The sequence below is a fragment of the Solea senegalensis genome, unplaced genomic scaffold (genome assembly GCF_019176455.1).
Source record: "Solea senegalensis isolate Sse05_10M unplaced genomic scaffold, IFAPA_SoseM_1 scf7180000015651, whole genome shotgun sequence".
Classification (NCBI taxonomy): Eukaryota; Metazoa; Chordata; class Actinopteri; order Pleuronectiformes; family Soleidae; genus Solea; species Solea senegalensis.
The window spans coordinates 3,707-10,015 of NW_025321403.1; the positions used below are offsets into that span (position 1 = coordinate 3,707).

The 6,309-nt window shown below is 42.4% G+C and overlaps 1 pseudogene; it reads left to right on the plus strand.

Annotated features, from left to right (window-relative positions):
- The first annotated feature begins 2,688 nt into the window (after positions 1–2,688).
- Positions 2,689–5,095, plus strand: LOC122762420 (annotated as a pseudogene).
- Positions 5,096–6,309: the final 1,214 nt, after the last annotated feature.

Sequence of the window (6,309 nt, forward strand, 5' to 3'; positions counted from 1 at the left end):
CTGTGTTTTTTGTTTACCCGTTGCCATGGTGAATCATAGTATCAGAGCTCCATTGATGATGGCTTTTTTCATTCCCAACGCACACACTGAACACAGAGTGAATTGAACTAATGCTGATCAGCTGTTCTGAAACCAAAAACTGGTCAATCTAGAGTTAAGGTTTTAACTCAGAGTTTGTTGAACCTGCTTTCTGAAACAGGCCCTGGTCTCAACTCTGGATTGTCACGGTGTTGAGTTTCTAATAGACTTCCCTAAACTTCTAGATAAGAGAGCTGCTCCAGCTGCACGGGAGCTGCTGAGGGAGCTAATGCCAGGGGAGTGGCTAACTGACTTAGCTTCTATGGTGCGAAGCTGAGTTTCTACCTCACTAAGCCTCACCTCCAGTATCTTTATCACTAAAGGAGGCAGAGGAGTAACTCAACATGTGGCACACAACACAGGAGAGAGCAGGAGAAGGAGAAGCCATTGCTGCTAAGCTAACTTGTCACGCTAGCAAAGAAAAACCACAGTACGTGAATCGTGAGAGTGACAGTGAGAGTTTAAGTAGCGGGTGAAAGTATTAACCAATTTACAAAACGAGTGCTTGTTCAGTTCATCGATCGTAATAGTAGATCAATCACAGAGAGAGCAGGAGACACAGCGTAACACCGGTGGAAGAGTATGGTGTTATATTTGGGCCACATTCATGAAGGAACAATGTGAGATTTTGAGCACAGAAAAATATATTTTGCAAGCTTAATACATGTATTTGCATGTTTGCAAATATTCATTTTAACAGTTTAATCAATTTTACTCGTATGTCCTCTCACATCTCAAATCTCAACCTTCTGTGCTCGCTCTTCTTTACCCGAGCGCTCGCTCATCTTTACCCGAGCGCTCGCTCATCTTCAAAATATATCTTAATTGTTGGGGAACAACAGTTATGGGCAATCATTTGATTGTTAAAAATAATGAAATTATTATGTTTAATAGTTGTTTATTTCTTAAATATTTTTGAAAAATAAAGTAAATGTTAATTTTGTAAATCGGGGCTCTACCCTGAAAACGAGAAGAGACAATCAATCTACGGTATGTGTTTAAAATCAGTCTACGCAATCCTAATATTCCAATAAAACAATTTTGAAGGAATAGATTTGTGCACTGGCTCTCTGAACCCCAGCATACGTGCACAAAAGACACAGAGCGTTTAAGTGAATAAACAATATAACTTATAATAATATGAATTAAGCAACTTGAATCCATCTAGATCAATGAATATCAAAAGCACAATGAAAATCATGTTATTTGAATTAACAAAGTCACTCACTACAACTAAAAATCACAGACACTGGTGTTTTATGTTGTTCATAATTTGTGTGATTATTAGTTGTAGTGAGTGACATTTGTTAATTCAAATAACTCAATTTTCATTGTTTCCAAAACATAATCAGGGACAGTAAATGAGTCATTACACACATTATTCTGTGTGTCATTGGATCATGACGTGTGACACTGAACAGCTCCTCTGCCGTGGATCATGGTTCTGATCACTTCCCCTTTGACCTCTCCTCTCTAAAGTGCAGATACAGTCATCATAGAGTAAACTTACTGAGGAAAAATGACCATCATGCAACTGTGCCCTTTTATCAAAAACAGCAGCACAAAGTTTGACCCTCCTTTCAACTCAAAGGTTGTGGGTTTGTGGGTTAAGGGCAAGACCCTTCACCTTGTGTTGCTCCTGACAGTTAATTATAGTTATTATATCTGGAAAGTATTTAACACTAATTAGCAAACAAATATTACAGATACAGAAATATGGTGTTCCTTCCCCATAATAATACAGTTCATTTCATGCCAAAAACACACCAACATTTATAAACAGGAACCAGGTGGAAAAACCATGTAATTCCCATTTTAGTAGGAAAGTTCTTCTTTATTATGTTGCTTTCAGAAGATCAAAGACTTATTGCTCTAATCATTTCCAGCAGACTGTACACTGAGAGGTGTAATGCTGCCCTCCACTGTTCAAAGTTCTCAGTCTCATCTTAAAGTTAAAGTTAGTTTTTATTAATCCCCTTAGGGGATTTTTGACCCATCCTAGAATTAGGAGCAGTGGGCTGCCACACTGAGTGGCGCCCGAACCGGCGACCTTCTGGTTACAAGTCAAGTTCCCTTTCCACTTGGCCACGGGCTGCCCCTTCTCGTCCTTCTTTGTTGCGTTCAAAACACCTTAAAGAAAATTGCCTTAATGGCAAGATGACAATTCTTCTCAATATTAAAAACTGATTATAGGGAAAAACCTGAGCGCCCCAGGTCAGCCTGTTGTCCTTTGAATATACTAGATGAAAAAAGCATTTTAATTGTCCCGGGAAGTCCAAACTGGAAGAGACCATCTGCATGTCAAAGTAACATCCATCATGTTTATTATGTGCCAGCATCAAAGCTCCTCTTCAAAGAGTTCTCTAGTGTTCCATGTCACCTGGAAGGAGTTCTTACATTACAAGATAACCTCTCGTGCTCCACATCAGTTGGAACTCACACGGTTGCATTACTGCTCTCTCTTCTATTCTTACTTAAAAAAGAACGAATTTCACAACCATGTCACTGGAAAGAATCATATCTTTCTTGATCGGTGACTGTTGTGGAGCACTCAGTCCTCTGTACAAGCGATTGGTAGACAACATCTTTCCAGCAAACCAAAAGAATTGGCTAGTAAAAGCCAACATGGAGAAGCTGACATTCTATGCCTTGTTGGTTCCAGAAGAGCTTGACTGTATTGGCGCTTACCTGTCTAAGAGAATGTCAAAGGATGTGGCTCGACAAAGATACAGGTATGTGTGCATAGCAATGGAAGCGCTGGACCAGCTGCTGATGGCCTGTCGCTCTCAGAGCATCAACCTGTTTGTGGAGAGTTTCCTGAAGATGGTGCGTGAGGTGCTAGAGTCGGACAAACCTAGCCTACAGATCCTAGGAACCAATTCGTTTGTGAAGTTTGCCAACATACAAGAGGACAACCCCTCCTACCACCGCTGTTACCATTTTTTTGTGTCACGTTTCAGTGACATGTGCCACTCTAGCGACGAGGTCCCCGACATCGGCTTCAAGATTTGCATGGCAGGTATCAAGGTGAGGATGATGGTGAATGACGACCTACAGGCCAATATCTGGGACCCTGAGCTCATGGACAAGATTGTCCCCTCTCTACTTTTCAACCTGCAGAGTGGAGAATGCACACAGAACCACTCCTCTTCGCTGCTGCAGATGTCAGAGAAAGAAAAGAGTGGCTTGGTGGAGTTGACAGAGTGCTGCTTTAGGGAGCTTCTGAGACGAGCTGCCTATGGCAAAACACTTATTAGTCTCATGGATTGGCATGACAACAGCTCCAAGCTCCTCAGCATGAGCAGCATCCTGGACATATCTGTGCTCAAGATCAAAGTGGTCAAGTGTTCCAGACAAGATAAGTTATTCATGAAAGGTCACGGCCAGCAGCTTTACCAACACATCTACTTGGCGTGCAAGGAGCAGAGCAATGGTAGGCAGCATTACGAGAACCTTTTTGCTTTGTTTGCCATTTTGAGTGTGGAGCTGGCAAATCCAGAGGTGGTTCTGGACCTCGTTCGCCTGACAGTTGCATTGCAACTGCAGGACCTGGTGCCAGGTTGCAGGACGTGGCACTGTCAACTGACGAGGATCTGCCTATTAACAATCGCTGTGCTATTCATTCCCTGACTGCCGCTAACTTCAACCTTATTTGCCAGCTCACCACTATTCCACCCTTTAACAAGCATATACATGAGGTTATTAAGGTCAGACAGGTAAATAACCCTCACCTTTTACCCGAGGGTGTCTTCACGAACAACTCCAAGCTGCCTGCCTCACTGGAGAATGTGGAAGGGGATGTTTTATTTCTCCAGTCAAAAATCTCTGAAGTCCTTGGGGGTGGTGGTTATAACACATAGAGACTTTCTATACCTTTCATTCATTACATTACATTACATGTCATTTAGCAGACGCTTTTATCCAAAGCGACTTACAAAAGTGCATTTAAACATTTGGGTTCAAATAAGAGCTAGAAGTAAGTAAGAGCTTCAAGTAGAACAAACTATGAAGTGCTAGTCGTAAGTGCGATGTACAAGTTTTTTTTTTGTCGTCTTAGTCGAGGTAGAGTCGGAATAAGTGTGTTTTTAGTCGGCGTCTGAAGATGTGGAGGCTTTCAGCTGTCCGGATGTCGATGGGGAGATCGTTCCACCATTTGGGAGCGAGGACAGTGAACGGTCTCGAGTTCTGCGAGTGCCTCTGCGATCCTCTCAGTGAGGGGGCAGCGAGCCGGTTTGTCGATGCAGAGCGGAGTGGGCGGGCTGGGGTGTAGGTTTTGATCATGTCCTGGATGTAGGCTGGACCGGATCCGTTCGTAGCATGGAACGCAAGCACTAGAGTCTTGAAGCGGATGCGAGCAGCTACAGGAAGCCAGTGAAGGGAGCGGAGGAGGGGTGTAGTGTGGGAGAATTTTGGTAAGTTGAAGACCAGTCGAGCTGCTGCATTCTGGATGAGTTGCAGAGGTCGTATGGCGCATGCAGGAAGACCAGCCAGGAGGGAGTTGCAGTAATCCAAGCGTGAGATGACAAGAGCCTGGACCAGAACCTGTGCCGCCTTCTGGGTTAGAAGAGGCCGAATCCTTCGGATGTTGTGCAACATGTATCTGCAAGATCTAGCTGTTGCAGCAATGTTGGCAGTGAGGGAGAGATGGTCGTCAAGTGTCACACCCAGGTTCCTTGCGGTGTGAGAAGGAGTTACCACAGAGTTGTCGAGGGTGATGGTTAGATCTGTGGTGGGAGAGCCCTTTCCTGGGAGAAAAAGAAATTCAGTCTTGTCGAGATTGAGTTTCAGGTGATGGTCACAGTACACAGATGATGATGATCATCTGTCCATTGGTGAAACTGTCTCACAGGTGGAGTTACAGTCTAGAAATAGTCCAGAGAAAGAAGAGAGGAGAGTGACAGAGGAGATCACATTCAAAGCCTTGAAAAATGTCATTGTGGGCAGTGTGGATATGGAGGAGCAGGACAGGGAGTGGAGGAGACAAGTGATGGAGAAGTTTCAGAAGGCCCCCTTTAAGGCAATAGCTGCACATTGTGGTCCATTGTGGTCCATGTATAGGAGACTAAATCAAATCTTAGAGATTACAATTAGATCTCCACCCAGTCCTGCTGGAACCATGTTATCAAGTCATGGCCAAAGTCAAAGATCATCTGTAGAAAGTCAACTAAGGTGATGAATAAGTATTGTACACACTTTAATGGCTGTAAAGTTGTTAACCACATCATTTACAAGAGATATTCAGCAATAACAAATGTTGTATCCAGGCCACTGGATAACATTTTTTTAACTTAGTCCTCTGAAATGACAATTATTTCACTCAGCGGGCAGAACTTCAGGCCATCCTGAACAAAACCACCCACAGCCACCTATCTCTCTGTCTGTATGCATGTACTGTATATACACACAATTTACACAATGTTTTTTGTTTTTTTTTAAATAATGATTTAATTATTAAGTTTCATTCAATTATTGTAAATAAAGTATTCAATTGTTCAAAATTGATTAAATAATCAATATAATCAATTAATAACCAAATTGTACATAATACAATATAATAATAACAAAACTGATTTATATGGAATTAGATTTTCAAACAACATTTTCAAGAAGCAAAAAAAAATAATCGATTTAATCATTCAAAAATATTTTATTTTATTGTTTGAAAACACACTTTCACGTTCTTTGTGCCGTGGTCTTTTGTTTGTGGGTGGGCCTTAGGAAGCTGCCTGCTGATTGGCTGGAGTTTTGGAGTGACAGCTCAATGGACTGGAAGTCATCACAGCCTTGAGTCCGTCTGGAGCCCGTTAGACCATGGATGTATTATAAGAACTCAGAGCCGGCCCTGGGCATAGGCAGTATAGGCAAATGCTAGGGGCGCCGTCATCCGCAGGGGGCGCCGAAAACGTATTATAAAAAAAAGTATTATAAATACTACTTTTTTTTTCTTTTTTTTTTTACCAGTGCCATTATTACTATTATTTCGAAACATTATATAAGCCCACAGCAACATAAAGTCATAGAAAGGCTATTAAATAATGCAGAAGCCTTTTTTCTGGGTGCAATGAGCCTTTGCGCTGTGTGAGGGGGGCGGGGTCAAGAGTCCAGCTGCCTGAATCCGACAGGACCATGACCCAGAGACGAAGAAAAAGATTAATGACACTGTATCGGAATTATGTCCAAAAGACTGAAGCCACCCGGCGCCCAAGTAAGAAAAAGAAGGAAAGAAGAGGA